General features: G+C 45.7%; 1 long non-coding RNA gene across 3 annotated transcripts in view; it reads right to left on the bottom strand.

The window, feature by feature from the left end:
• The window catches only part of LOC133268640 (uncharacterized), a 93,716-nt gene that overhangs the window by 13,544 nt on the left and 66,080 nt on the right, over positions 1 to 14,092 (bottom strand). For all 3 annotated transcript variants that reach the window (XR_009743122.1, XR_009743120.1, XR_009743121.1), the window contains exons 2-4: positions 4,799 to 4,904; positions 1,574 to 1,664; positions 167 to 1,169 (exon numbers count right to left, since the gene is read on the bottom strand). This is a non-coding gene — a long non-coding RNA (uncharacterized LOC133268640). The remainder of the gene's footprint in view (positions 1 to 166; positions 1,170 to 1,573; positions 1,665 to 4,798; positions 4,905 to 14,092) is intronic.

The following is a 14,092-nucleotide window of genomic DNA, read 5'->3' as shown; positions in this document are numbered from 1 at the left end:
TGCGACACCCAACTCTGCCCACGCTGGCAGAGCTGGGCATTGCCAAACAGGCAGTGCCCCTGTTTGTACTGTCTCATTGTCCCACATACATTTACAGCAGGGAGTGGAAGTGAGGATGATGCAATACCTGAGATTTCTCCCTCCTGTTCACTCACCCTCTTCTCACCTCTGGCTCCTTCCAGCCACCATCCCGGCTTCCTGAAGGAGACATCAGAACTCAATCCAGGCTGAGCTCTGCTGGAGAGAAAAAGATTGCCCTTCCCTTTGCCCACCAGATGCCATGAGCTGTGGTCCCTCCTTTCTCCAGCTCACAGAAAGGTGTGACAGCTCAGGCCATGGGAAGGAAAACACTCAAGACTCTTTCAGCACCATTCTCTCCCTGTTAAAAAAACAAACAGGACAACCGCTCTTTCCACCAAAGAAATGCAGGCATGTTTCCAAAGTTTTTCGTCTGACAGCATGAAAAAGGGATATGGTTAGACCAAGGGAAGCTATTTGATGTATCACATGATACCCATACTTTAAAAGTACAGATGTTCCCTCCATGCTCCAAGGGGCAATTTGGAAGACAGAGGGCTCAAAAAATCCCACTATATCCAACCACAAGCACCTGGGCTGCTGTAGAGAGTGTTGCCATGGAAAGATGAGGCAGGCAGCAGCGAGATGGCTGGAGTATTCCTACCAATTAACATGAAGAATTTTGACTGCTTTGCTGTATCTTCTGCAAGAGCCTAGCAACCACCTCAAAAGCGTTATTCACACATCTGAAAAGCATTTAGCAGGGTTACATGCCTAGTAAGCTATGCAAACAGGGAGGGACAGCTCTCCAGACAAGGCCTCCCCAGCACAGGCACACCGTATGTATGCATCTTGGGCACCTCAACTCCTGCTCCAGGAGGCTCACGCATTAGGCGCGGGCAGTCACTGGATCACACAGGACACCAGAGCGAGATCACAGGGCAAGGAAGGGAGTAACATTCAGGAAACAGAGCCACAGCTGCAGGAAGGAGAAGACCTGAAGAAGGAACTAGATGTCTTCCCTTCAAGGGAAAAAAATAGGGCAGCTTGTCATTGCTCAATTCTCAGTCTTGGCTGGAGAATCCGAGTCAGTCTGCAGCATAGGTTCATTTCAAATGTACTGTTTCCACCAAGGCTCCTTCTGCTCTGCCCTAATAAAACAGGAGAAACAAGACCCCCGAGATGCCTTACAGCATCTCTACTAGACACTAGAGTGAGTGACTCAAAGGCCACGGCATCCTACCTACTTCCACCTGAAGTAAAGGCAGATGTACCAGTCTAGCCTCTTCCACAAAAGGAGCACTACAGACTGACAAAAAACAGCTTTTACCCATTCATTAAGTTCTTGGCATTAACTGATTTCTCTCCAATCAAGCCATAAAACCCAAAGCTGCATGCAAGCAGCATCCTAAAATATCCTTGTAAATCTCAGCCACAACGTTCATTAATTACAAACCAGTGATAGTTCAGACCATTAGCTCTGGATGGTAACTTCATTTATTCCCACATTAATGCTCAGTGTCAGTGGTTATCTCATTACCACTCTATTACTTACCTACTTAATCCATCATTGCACTCTAGGCCAGAAGGGAGGAGCAGAGTTTGCCTTGCGTCTGTAGCAAGATAATGCATCAAGTGTAGAGTACCTAGGAATCACAAACAAAACACTTTACTAATCTGCAGCTGAGGTTGTATCTAGTAAGAGGAGGAAATTACACAGATAAGTGCTGTTAGGAACACAAACACATTCCAACATTGGAAAATTGTTGATATTGAGGACTAAGTTTCTTATTAAATTAGAACCAAAAGCTTTGGCAAGAATGGAAAGGCATACTAGCAACCATTAAAAAAGAAATAAATTAAAGACCTTAACTCTCTACTTTCCTCCTCAACAAACTTTGCTTCCTCCAAACCCCTGGTTGGATTCAGTTTCTGGCTTTTCAGTTTCTAGCTTTATTTCTGCTAAATAGTTTGAAAAGGCAGGTCTAAGTATGGGCACAGGGACCTGCTACCTCCTGAATGCTCCAGAAAACATAAAGGCAGCATTGCAGCTAACACTAGCCTCAAGTGCTAGTGAAAATACACCTAAAGCCATGAAAAGATACAATAGTTATTGGCATTTCAACATGCACCCAACTGGAGTTCCTCTTGTTTGGTGAGCAGGCGCTTCAGAAAGTGTGCTCTATTGCACCTGCCACACTCTTGCCTGTTCCAGGACTTACTCTGCTCACTGACTCAGCTCCATGGGTCTGATCAGGATGCTTCAGCAAGACCAGCAGTTTTCCCTGTCTCATTCCCTGCTCCTTCCCCCCAAGACAGTCTTGCTGGAGATAGTATTTCAATCTTTCCTGACTTCACTGAGGAAAAGGGAAGCCTTTTTTAGGTTAACAGGCTGTGAAACCCAGATATGAACTGGAGAAAGGGTTCAAATGGACATTTCCCTTTCAAGTAAGGCAGGTTCTCTTAAGAGCAAGCGAAGTACCTCTGCTCTGCCCAGATATGATGCCCACACTTATAGGAGTAGTGACTGGTTTTTACTGCTTCTAAGGACATGATATAGAATGACTGGAATCCTCTAATGTGAAAGAAGCTGATGCCACAAAACATAGATAGAGAAAGAAGACACAGCCCCAAGATGATGTTGGGAGCAAAATATCAATATTTTTCTCTGCAATCAATAAACCCCCAGCTAACATGCCTGTGCTTACAAAAGTGGGCTCTAAACGGTGCTGCGCCAGAATAACTGAGAGGGCAAGCTTGCAAGATGCCACAATCAGATGTAATTAAAATACCTTTGCTGTCCTGCTCTCTCTCCCCTCAGCAATGAAATCCATTACAGAGTGTGGAAAGAAAATTATTTAAAATGTCCCTGAAGCTAAGTTGTTGACACTAGTGTAGACAGATGGATTTTGATACACTCTTGATTAAACAGCTTTCTGCAGAAGGCAGAGGGCATAAAAGGAGCTGGGTGACAAGCCAGAGGACCAGCCTAGAAATAGTGGCTATTGCCCAGGGAAAGCAAAGCCTGTTGCAAGGGAAAGCTGCCCCATAGACCAGCCTCATCCCCCTGGGAAGCAGGCTGCAACCCTCTGCTCCAGTGCTAGGCTCCTGTCCCTGAGCTCCAATGATGAAAGGCTGCAATGAAAGCAAGCAACAGAAAACTTCATACAGTACTTAGCCCATAGCAGGGCCAGCAATACTTCCATTTTCCATGGAGTTACACATCATGGGGGTATTCTTCAGGATGCAGTAGGATACCAGCTCCAAATGCAATTTTCCCCATAGGCATTCATAACATATTTTTTCTTCGTTCTCTCTCACACACAGATGCTCCTGAACTGATAAGGACTGAACTCCCTTGGCAGAGAGGGGCAAAGATAGAGTCTTCTCCCGGGTTATATATTTATATCAAGCTGGTAGGAATTTGTTATCTTTAAGATCTCTGGCACACACAGCTGCACTCAGCCATCAGGCTGGAAAGTTATTAGGGGTGGACAAAAAGGAGCCCAAAACACATTAACCCTGTTTTTGCAGAGAAGTAAATGAAAGGCAAGAATGAAGGCTGTTACAGCTGGGTGTATGGAGCTGACCTGTCCAACTCTTAAGACACTTCAGAAAGAGGAAACCCAGGTAGAACAGAGGGTCAAGCATAGCCCAGGAGCTCAGAGCACGGCCTGCACCCACAGCTCAGGTTAAAACACCCTGAGTGAGCACACAAGCTCCGCAACCCAGGGTGCTGCAGGTGTGGGTCATGGAGCCATACAAGCTAGGGACCACTGCTTACCAGTCCTGTGCCTGCATAATTCTGGCCCACTCTGGTGTTCAAGAGCTCTGCAGTTGCTTTTATAGCTTATAAAAGAAGGCTCACAGGCATGTCCCAAAAGGGGCTTTCCTAACAAATGTTCCTCAGGCTTTGTGTACAAAGATATTTGATACAAGACTCCAGATAAGGAAGGAATTATAAATCAGAAAGTGTAAGATGCTCAATATCACCAGCTCCTGCAGTAGTAAAGCCCCTGTTGTTGCACAACATTCATCTCTCATTCCTAATCTACTTCAGATGGTTCAAACAGAGGCTTGAAATATTTAATTCCCTCTGCTCGCTCCCATACCCTGAAAGAAACTGAGGCAAGCAGAAAGAATCCTATACCTTGCATCCTCCTTATTTTTCTGGGACTTGCCTGTGAGTGCCCTGTGCAAACTTGACACTTGGGAAACCTCAGTTGCTTGTTTTTACATGCACCTTGAGACTGAGGTGGCTTTTGGTCCCAACTCTGTTATGAACTAAGGTTCTGAGCAACAGTACCACTGATGCTCAGATCTGCAAATAGCTGAGGGGCAGATAAGCTCCTTCTGAGTCATCAGAAATTCAACCCTATACTAACAAATGAATGGCCCAGACAGCCACAGAGAGCACTGCGTCTCCACCTTCCCCGCAGCAGTTTAGTCTGGGTAAGTATAATCGTGTCTCCAACAAGGAAGCAGGTGTTTTAAAAATGTGTTCACCAATGCATTGCAATTAACAATGCCTTTAAACACTGTTTCACACCCAGCCCAAGTGAAAAATACAACTGCATCTCAGACAGATGGATACCCTTCCATGGGGTATCACAGGCACTTGTAGCCCCCATTTCTGCACATAGGAAAGGACTAGGGGGAGATGCACTTTTAACCTAAGGCTGCCTTAAGCAAAGTCTCATGTCTTTTAAAATAGGGCAAAAAGGTCACATCCACTGTTTATCAACTTTTCTCTGCCAAAAAGTCATCGGCCAAAACTTACCGTGGCTATGTCTATGCGGGCACCTGTGCACAGAGACAAAGGAGCAGCTCGTCTTTGCCCTGGTCTCTGTCCATTGAGGAGCTGACAGCTGAGCATTTTATTCCCCCTGCAAACAAAACACATCACTTGAGCACTCCCAGGGAAGTAGCAGGACTGGAGCAAATTCCCAGAAAAAGCCTTGGCAGCATTCCCCCTGCTCTGCGGCTGTTAAGTGAGACGGAGTAACAGAGCATGACACATGGAGGAACAGAAGCTGAACGATGCATGTGTTACTGCAAGGAAAATTAACAATATTAGAGGGGAGGGGGAAAGGGAAAGCACTTGCTAACAAATACTTATTAAAACACAATGTTATCCTTATCTGACCCTAATTCCGACTAAAGAATACTGGAGAGACTGGCATTGCTGCTGCTGCATTAAGGCAATATTGCTGACCACCCATGCATATAACTGCCCAGGAGACCCTACAACCACTCCTTGCCTTTCCTCCAGCAATACCAGTGCATCAGGTTAACTTATCAGTATTTTTAAGGCCACTCAGCCCCAGTCTCCAGGCTCCCAGAGTCCTCGGACATAGTCAAAGCATCTTCCAGTCAACCCAGACCAGCTAGCTCACCATGCACTCACTATTGCCTGCCTTGGATATAAAAGAAGAGTCTAGTCACAAATCCTGGAACCCCTGTAAATCTCCTTCCAGATGTCTTCAACAAAGATCAGTAAAGGAAATGCTTCCCACCCAAGCAAGCCCATTGAGCAAGCCAGCATGCTCAATAGATCATTCTGCTGCCCTCAGTAGAATTTGGAGACTTCAAAAGCCATCTAGCTTAGCACCCAAGTGTGCTTGCCCTACCAGTAGCTGCACTGCTATTTCACAGGAACACAGGAAAAAACAGATTTTATACAGTTTAGGGACCATGTGCCTAAGAAATCCAGGGGAACCTAGACACATGCTGAGTGGCTTGACAGACTCCTGAAAAAGGCCACCTCTCCTGACTGCCCAGCAAGCTTGGTTCAATGTACCTATCAGTCACTGGCCATCAAGCCTAATCACATGGCATAATAGTAACATTCCATAAATACATTTTAAAAAGAACGAAGGGGGAAAAATGCTGTGATGAAAAGGGAGAGTTGAAGTTCATCCACTGTAAGACAAATGCACATTTCACATTTTGAAGTCTGTAAGAGTTGATTTTCTGTTCCTCAGCTTCAATCACCTCTTTGCTAGTGAGATTTGGCACTAGCCCAGGTCTCCTGAGGAAGCAGAGGCAAGGATTTTCCAAAGGATTTGTCACCCACGTCTCCTCCCGCAACACTCCCTTGGGGATTTGCTAATGATCAAGGCCCTCTCTGAAAAAATTCTGCCTTTAAAAGATGAGGCCATGGCCATGAGAAACCCAAGAGCAGTATTTCTGCCTCAGACCTAGCTCCAAGAGCAATGTTCGCTTGCAAGCCCTGCTGCCCTCCACCTGTTTAAGGAGGATGTTTTCATTATTGTTCAATTTTCAGTGAGTTTAGCTTCACATCCTTCATTGGATTATTTTTATATTTAATGTCCTCTCCTACTTTTCTTTTTATAGACTGGTAATCCAAGTCCCTTGGTAAGGCTGAGTAATCTTCATCAGATTTTAATCAAAGTAAGCCAGATCCTCAGCTGCCACTATTGATGCATCTGCCTTTAAATATTTGAACGACGCCGGTTTACCCCAGGAAGGCACGCACCCCATCCGTTCAGAAAATTGAAATTCCTTCCTATGCATCAAGCTAAAACAACAAGACAGAATAAGCAACCTGCCGCGAAGGGGGTTTAGTTTATAAAACCAATACCCAGGATTTCAGAACTAAATGAAAATCTGAGATAATCCCTCCCCAGATCCAGCCAGAGAAAAGCACTCTGGACAGTGCAATATCAGGTAACTTCTTATAACACACTTTTTCCTCTTGTGAAAGGTGCCATGAAGTGAGAGTCAAAGGCAAATTACCCACAATGCCTCACTCCTTGACATGAGTCAGAGAATTCATATTTTCCACCCGTAGAAAATGCATATTTTACCCACGCAGGCTTCTCCAGGATGGACCTGCTTCTGCTTTGTTCAGCAATGACCCTTGTGTCACTGCCAAACCCCAGCATACAAAATCAGCATATTAGTTGGAAAATAATGAGATTTCTAGAATACAAAATGTTGACTCCACTTTCCTTACCTTTAAAGATGATATCTGCCAGCTTTCCTCCACAGATCAGAAAGATAAAAAAAGCACTTAGATGAAAGAGAGTCTAATCTAATTGCCTGACTCCAGGAGACAAGTTTGAGGAGGAGATGGGGGTACAGCACTTGTCAGTATTTGGACTGCAAACAGCATCCAAGTGAAAACAGAAATAGAGGATTACCTAAAACACTCTGGTAAAAACAAGAGAAGCCAGTTACACTGATTTACTTTCACCTTTGGGGGTAAACTGAGAAACACTTGGGATTTTGCAAGTTCTCTTTGGTCATTTCCACTAAGACAGAGGTTGTATCAAAGACAATCTTGTGCTTACACACACAAATCTGCATTTCTATTATTACTGCTAGAACATCATAAGGTCTTGAGGGTTTGTCAAAACCACGCTCTAGTTTAGACACACCTGAACAGTTTAGACCTCCTGAACAGGAGGAGAACAACTTCAGGATCTCAGTCTCTGCTCCCCTTAGGAGGTTGAGGTTTCCTATTCATCCTTTCCAGCTGTTGACTGGACCTGCCCTTTATTCTGCCTCCAGCTGGGTTAGCTTACAAGCAGGCAGGGGTCAAAGCTTTCCTGCTCATGACTGTTACTGTCATCCTGCTTCACAACTAGATGTCTCAGTTTTGCTCTCCCTCTCCATGCCCAAAAATCAAGCTGGAAGAAATATAATCACCTTCTTAAAAGAATCCAAGACATAGCCCAGCCCCTGAACTGCACCTGCATCCATATCATGTCATTCATGTAAGTCCATTAAAACCAGGGGCCTGTTCAAGTGAGCAAGCACCACAGTATTAGATGCTGCCCTACTAGGGGCAAAGCCAGGGGGACAGTGTCATTAGATGTTATTAATCATTAAGGGGACTAAAACCAAGATGGGCATTAAAAAAAAACCCCATGAGTCAGCTGATGGTTGTAAGGAGAAATTACAAAAAGGCAGAGCTATTGATGAGAAAAGAGCAAGGACTTTGTTTCCCTGTGGCTGCTCCACAGCTCTGTGAGTAGAAGAGGGCTCCAGAGGACACAACCCCACCAATTTCTTCCTATATGGAAGGAAGGCTAAGCAGGCAGCAAAGGCCCTGGTGTCATGCCCTGGGACTGACCCCAAATCCTGCAGGGGATTTAAATGAAAATCACTGGTGGCTCCTCCATTCTCTAGACTTGCCAGACAAGCAACCCACATGCCATCAATCCAGCTGCAAGCAAACACTTGGGAAAGCTACGGCAAATCAGCTGAGGTGAGACTCAACACAGGTTGCATATTAATGGACATATTAAACCCTGTAAACAGTCTCATGAAGGAGCCTATATGGAGGTGCATCTGCAGGAGGGGTAACAAGCTTCAGTTCCCACGAGCAGACTGCATCTTTTGTCCTTTCATATTAGCTCACCCAAGCATCCCTGATTAGAAACACAGGTTCCTACAACAGATGGTCTTATTAGTGTATATGTGTAGTGACAAGGAGACAACAACAGGTGGCCTAGACATTAACTGAAACACTTCACCCTACTTGCCCCAAAACCTGTTCAAGATCATGCCAAGGGCAACCAGGATCAAAGCACAAGAAAGATAACATGCATAAGCAGTCCAAATTATCCTCGCACGACTTCTGCACTGTTAGGATCTCAGCTGGAACATGTTGTCCAGTTTGGGATGCTGATCTCCAAGATGGTATGAACAACTGGAGACAGTCCAAAGGAGACAGACAGCAGTGACAGGAAATCTATAGGAGATGGTTGGCAAAGAGAGATGGCAAGCATTTGTGATGCTTAGTCTAGAGAGGATGGAGACATGGTTACATTCTTCAGACAAGTAAAAAGGAAAGGGGGGGACACCCCCACCTTTCCCCACCTGTGGAAAAGACAAGAAATCCTAAGCTTAATATAAAACAAGGAACCTTTCAGTCAAACATTAAGGAAGACCTTCTAAATGTGCAGACAGCAAAAGCACTAGACAGTTGTCAGATCTCCACTGCTTTCTTCAAAACATCCACAGTTAAATTAAACCCTTTGGGCTATGTTACAGAAGACCCTGTAACTCAGCTGCAAGACAGTCAGAGTTACGAGCTCATTCTGCGCTGTGACATGGGGAATGGATAGTCCAACACCAATGAAAAAGAAATTAATTTCCAGCTCATCACAAAAAACACCAAAAAAACCCCCAAAGCCACAAAGCAGCTGCTGCTTAGAGGGACTTTTAAAAACCCTTCCAGTCTGAAAAGGCCAGCAGAGGAGGCAGAGGGTGCAGGCTTTGAGGTCTGGCAGGAGCAGGGGGAATGAAGAGGAAAAGGCCAAAGCAAAGCTGAGTCTGCCAGGGTTGTGGCAAACAAACCAAAAAGAGCAAGCAGCAATAGCCACCTGTCAAAGGAAACCCCTGTTGAAGTCAAGAGGGTGCTCTGAGCACATGCAAAGCTGTACTAGGTTAAGTGACTCACCCACCACACACTGCTCAGATGTGCCATCAGCAAGAGGGTCCTTGTGCCCTTGCAGAACCTTCCATGGAGTCCTGAGTGCTCTCTCCTCCAGCACATGCAAGCCTTGCTCTTGGTGCTATCTCCAGCAGCAGGAGAAATAGCCAGGCCACTTCCATGCGGAAACTCAGGACTGAGCCCCCTGGCCGACTTCAGTATTTCACGGGTGCCAATGCAAGGCAGGAGCATGTTGCTGGGTGCTCTCAGTTGACAGAGAAGAAAGAGTTTGGGGATGTCCATGTTTTTGTCCATGTCTGACCATGTAAAACAATACATATGTCTAACCAACTTATGTATTTTTGTATATCCAACCAAACAAATTACAATTAGAGAAGCTTTTCAAGTCTGAGGCAAACCTGGGTGCCCCAAGCTCTCCTGAGTCTTACTTTTCTTAGAAATTGGGCAGGAGTCCAGGATTCACACCATCCCCCTTGGATTTGTGTCCTGGCTGCCTGCTGACCTCTTGTGTGAGTAAAAAATACAGCAGTTTTGTTGGCTGCCTCATTATGGACCTGCCCCATTCCCAATACATTGGCTGGAGCTAATTCCTGCATCATATCTTCAAATTTGTCCAAGCCAAAATTTGTTCTTGTGCTCTGAGGCCCAAACCTCCCTGGATTTGAGCTCTTCATGTATATTTGGCTGGATCTGGATTTCAGGGAGCTGAGAGATGCTTGGAGAAACCAAACTCTGCCTAATTGCCTCAGTACTCATTGGAAAACATAGCTCGATGCACAACCATGATAAAGCCTGTTCGATGCAGAGTCCCCTAGTGATGCAGGCAAGTTTTGCAGCAGGTTTCATTCCAGATCTAGGCATTCCTGCATGCCAGACCTAGACTTTAAGCCCAGAAATATTCCCCGAGTGTCTTCTCCCATGTTGACTTGTGTTTGTGTGAGGCTTGGTTCAGATCATCATGCTCACTGTATTTGAAAGACTTAGTAGACTTAGTGTAGTCAAAGTCTACTCACCTAAGAAGAAACTTCCTGACCTCTTCCACCACTCCTTTTCCCAGGTGCATCAGAGACAGACCACAAGACACGTTTGCAGTGAACTATTATGCTCTGTGCTCTGCCTCCTGCTTTGTTTATAGAGACTCTGGGGAGATTTGTGGGCCTGGTGATGAATTATAGGAAAAAAGACAAACATATTTTACTGTTCTGGGCAAGGAGTGTTAGAATCCCGTGGACATCTGGAGGAATTATTTCCAGAAAATTAACATTGTTTGTCATTTGCATGATGAACTTCTGGATCTCAGATGAACTATGGGAAGAAACAGTGGGAGATGTTCATTATCCCTGATGGAATGAAGCCCCTTGACATGATGCTAAGGTCGCCATGATCTATGGACCTGCTTGACTGACAATTCCGAGTGCTCTGGAATTGAACACACAATATAACTGGGGGCGTAAGCGATCTGCCACATTAAATGCCGAGGCGTTAATAATTGTTGCTTGCCTCCAATTGCCTGAGTTTCGGATTCACTTGTTCTGGCTGTCTCATAGGGCACGCACATTAACTCCTTCCTGACTAACTTCAGAGGACACAAAATTCAGTCAGAGGCACCTGCAGGCATCCAGGCAACCTCATGGATTAAAACTTCCAGGCTTTCTTGCTTACCTACTGATGTGCCTTTTGGGAACATGATCTAAGCAGCTCCCTGACACAGACTGCCCACCTCTGCCTCAGCTGCAGTTACAAATCCTAGGCAATGAAAGATGACATGCCTTCACCAGCCCCGCAAAGGAGACACTCAAATTCACAGCACGGCAGAGAAGCCCTCAAAGTTTTCCCAGTACCACAATGCATGTTAATGTCTGCCACTTGGGACCTAACTTCAGGGCTTTTTTTTTTCCCTTGTGACTCTAACATGTACCAATGCCAGGGAGAAGCTTTCCGTGAGAGCTGGAAGCACCACTAGCTGCAGGGCAAGGGGTGGCAGGCACGAGAAGAATTGTCTCTGAGAAACATTGTCTCACTTAGGACATGGCTCTTGATCTCTCAGCATCCCAGTTTCTTCCTTTGAAAACCTGAAATAGTCTTTAATCTGCTTCTGAACTGATTTTCCTAAGTCTCCTGAGTTACTATTTCCCGAACTGGGAAGTGAGGTCCCCTTTGTTTCCCAAGGAAAGGGGCACATCTGGGGTGCAGAAAGGATGTGAGATCGCTCCACAGGAGCCGTTTGGGTGCCTCAGCCACAGCAAACTTATTAGAGAGGGAGGCAAGAATAGCAGAGGGCACCTGGGCTTGGATCAAATTCACTCACAGAAGTACTACCTCAAGTGCTTTTGTAAGCTCCTCTAAATTCATTCTCCAGTGCTTTCACGCCCCAACCTCTAAGCAGAGAGAAGAACATTCCCTTTCCTCAGAGGGCTGCTGGGAAGAAAAATTCACAAACTTTTCTGAGGCAAGAGAGTAGGAGAATGTACACTTCATGAAAGATTTAATGACAACCCAAATCTTTTGGGCACCAGGACCATCCCAGCATGACAAGGAAAGCAAGGGAAGCTCTCTGCTATGGACCACAGCCTCCCCAGGAACACAATGGGGTAGGATCTGAGGAGACATAATTCACTGACAGTATTCTCTGTGCAAAGGTCCTAAAAAAACATGCCAGCATCTTTCCTTATATCAAAGGAAGTGCCACACTGATTAACACAGGCAGAAAAAATCAGCCCCTGCCTTTTCAACACATCTTGAGGCCATTATGTGATGACCAAGTGGTTGAGGCAATGCAGTTTGGTTTTGCCTGGGAGACAGGGGATGAGAGCATCCTATAGGTTTAGGGCATGCATGGGACAGCCAACACTGTACCCACCAGTGCTCTGTGAACAGCTCAGGGGATGGCTCCACTCTGCCTCTGTCTCCCCTTGCTGGGACTGGAGCTGAGACAGGGGAGAAAAATGAGCATCTGGAAGTCCATATGAATAAGCTAATACCGCAGGGCTGTCAGTCATGTGCTAATACCCTTAGCTAAAGAAACATATTGATCCTGATTGCCTGGAATTGCACTTGAAAAGGGCTGGGTGACATTTCCAAGGAGACACAAGCTACTTTCAAGTCAATTAGCGGCATTGGAGGATTCATGCCGAGGGGACGAACTCACCTCTGAGGAATGCCAGGAGAGAATGAGAATTGAATTAAGCTCTTTCATACACAGAGAAACAAATCCTTTAATGGCCTGTAACAGCTGACAGGACACCCAGGGTCGCCAAAAGCATGCTGGCAGCAGCTAGGTGAAGAAGTTACCCTGTCATGAAGCTGAGGACTGCACAGCAACTGAATCCTTACTAAGGGCCCAGGAAGGCATGCAAAGCCACACAGGCTAATCCTCTAAATAAGGGAGAAGATGGAAGCAAAGGTTAAGTTCCATGTCAACAATGCATGTAAAGCTCTTTATTCCTCTACAGGTGCCTGACTTCCCTTGAGGCTCAACAGGAACACCACAGCCAGCAGCGTCTCACATATTACTAAGCAGCACTGACTCTCGTATAACAGACATTTAGATGAGGTCTTTTGCCTGCTGCATTCCCCAGAAAATTCCCTCCATATGTGGATCCCAAAGACTCCTTCAGAGCCTAGGATCCCAAGCAAGTTTGAAACCACCACTGCAAATCCGAAGGCAGAGAAATTAAGGCAACTCTGCAATCCCTCCCATTTTTCTACTTGCAGGTGCTCTGACCCATATTTAGTTTCCATGGTTCCTTTTATGTTCCTATAAATAAGAGGCTTGTACCTGAATTCAAGGCTTTCTGGACAGCTTTACAGAGATGATTTCGTGCTCTCTCACAGCAACTGCAGTCATTCTGTCTCATAAGCCAAGGAGCACAACCCCTCGATCCCTGTGCAGGAGGGTGAGGAGCTCTAGTGAAAAGCCTTTCAATCCATTCAGCAAGGTGAAAGTGACCCCACTATCTACTGAGCGACCGAGAAGCCTCAGATCTGGACATGTCCCAGAAGTATTTGAATCCTCCCGAGCATGGCATAGGAAAAAAAACACGGACAAAGAAGCCAGCCCACCTCTTTTCTCCAGCCTCAGCTCTGCAATGAGCTCTTCAAAATCTAAGACACTATGGACTTCCTTGTGATATCATCTCTCAGTCATGAGCCCAAAGCCACCTTCAACATATTGGTGACAACTGGAGGCACCAGAAATGAGAGCATGTTCTGAACGCTGCACCAGCCCAGGAAAAAACTGCCCCTTGCTCCCACCTTCCACAGCCAAGTAGTTCAGCCTAAGCCTAAGAGCCAAATCATGTCCTCAGCCCCTTCCTCATCCACCCACCTATATCAGGCATTCTGCAGCAAGAGCTCTAATGGGGATAATCCTTCTGGCAGGAAAGGAAAAACTGCTGCAGCAGCATAAGTTTTACTGGGCAGGCAATCACATTTCCTACCTATCCTTGCCATGATGGAAGCTTTCCTAGTCTAGCACAAAGAAAGACACTCTTGGTGTCCTCCTGGCTTTCCACCCTCCTCTCTCTTCCTCACTGCTACAGTCCTGAACTGAGGAGTAGAGCCAGCCAATTCCAGTCCTAAAGGAAATCAAATGGAAGTTGTTCCTTTCAATTCAGCTGAAGAAGAGAGCCCATGGTTGGCTGCAAG

This window comes from Pezoporus flaviventris, unplaced genomic scaffold (assembly GCF_033815535.1).
Source record: "Pezoporus flaviventris isolate CSIRO_AGI_PZ_B2104156 unplaced genomic scaffold, CSIRO_AGI_Pfla_v1 ptg000013l, whole genome shotgun sequence".
Classification (NCBI taxonomy): Eukaryota; Metazoa; Chordata; class Aves; order Psittaciformes; family Psittacidae; genus Pezoporus; species Pezoporus flaviventris.
Note: the sequence above shows the minus strand (reverse complement) of the source record. Positions and strands in the feature narration are given on the sequence as shown.